The 1,208-nt window shown below is 35.4% G+C and overlaps 1 protein-coding gene across 4 annotated transcripts in view; it reads right to left on the reverse strand.

The window, feature by feature from the left end:
- Positions 1-1,208, reverse strand: part of HECW2 (HECT, C2 and WW domain containing E3 ubiquitin protein ligase 2) — a 378,517-nt gene that overhangs the window by 70,866 nt on the left and 306,443 nt on the right. The gene's annotated exons all lie outside the window — the stretch shown is intronic.

Below are 1,208 nucleotides of genomic sequence, written 5' to 3' on the forward strand. Positions count from 1 at the left end.
AAAAAAAAAAAAAAAAAAAAAAAGACACGAGATCACGAATATCGTAAGAATATTTGGTAATTTATTTTCAAATCAACAATTATATACATATATTTTTTATATTCACTATGTGCAAAATGCAGCTCTAGATATTTGAACAGAAAGGAGGAAAAATAATGATGAGTTGGATAAGATCCCTATTTGCAAGGCTTTTATAATCTAATTGGAAAATAAACCATAAGGACCCGAAAAGTCAAATTAAAACACAAAAGTCATAAAGTCAAAACAGTACAAAGGACAATGTGATATATTTCATGATGAATCATCAAAGTAGTACCAAGACCAAAGGCTATTACAACTAACTGTGCCATCAGAATTATATGGAGAAGTTTTAAAAAAATAATTCTTAGGCTCTACCCCAGACCTCTTGAATTAAATTTCTGGGTAGGGCATGGGAAAACAGGGGGTATTCAGAGATGAGAGAGGATTTGGAGGAGGCATGGTCTGGCATTTTGTATTATAATAAAGCTTCCCAGGTGATCCTGATGAAAACAGTTTGGCACAATTTATTAGATCAGTATTTGAGAATCACTGCTATGGGCCAGGACGGTACCACCAGGCAAATATACTTCCGCCAGTAAAGGTGACAACTGGACTTTGGGTTAAGACAGATTTTCAGCAGAAGCTCTTCTTTTCCTATCTCCACTGATGCCTAGCACACTTAGATAGAGAAATACTAGCCTAGATCATGAAAGCGAGTGTCCACAGTGGAGCTGAAAAATTTCAAGAAGGGAAAGCTTCTGCTGGGTTATAATGGAAAAATCTTGCTGCCTAAACTTAGGAGAGAAAAGCTTGCCAGGGAAGGGGAACAGCACGTATTCAGGAAAGTAAAACTGGGCCTGAGGCATGATGTTTTGAAAAGTTGTTTAGAAGAGAGGGTTCATGCAAGAGAAGTCTCAGATTTAGAGAGTATCGGATTCACTACTTAGGTTCTTCTCTGTTTTTATTACAGAAAAATGTGAATACCAAGTCTGGGACCCTACAAATCTCAATTCAGTAAACTGTATGCTACTTTTGCTTACTCAAGTTACACTCAAAAAGATTATGTCATTAATTTCCTTATAATCTGCACATCTAGGATAAACTCTTGGCTTAAATTTTTGTGGGTTTTTTTTTCATATTTCTTTTTTTTTATTGTTTTGGGGGAAAGGTTGGCAAATGATCATTTT

The sequence above is a fragment of the Cebus imitator genome, unplaced genomic scaffold, assembly GCF_001604975.1.
Source record: "Cebus imitator isolate Cc_AM_T3 unplaced genomic scaffold, Cebus_imitator-1.0 Scaffold113, whole genome shotgun sequence".
Classification (NCBI taxonomy): Eukaryota; Metazoa; Chordata; class Mammalia; order Primates; family Cebidae; genus Cebus; species Cebus imitator.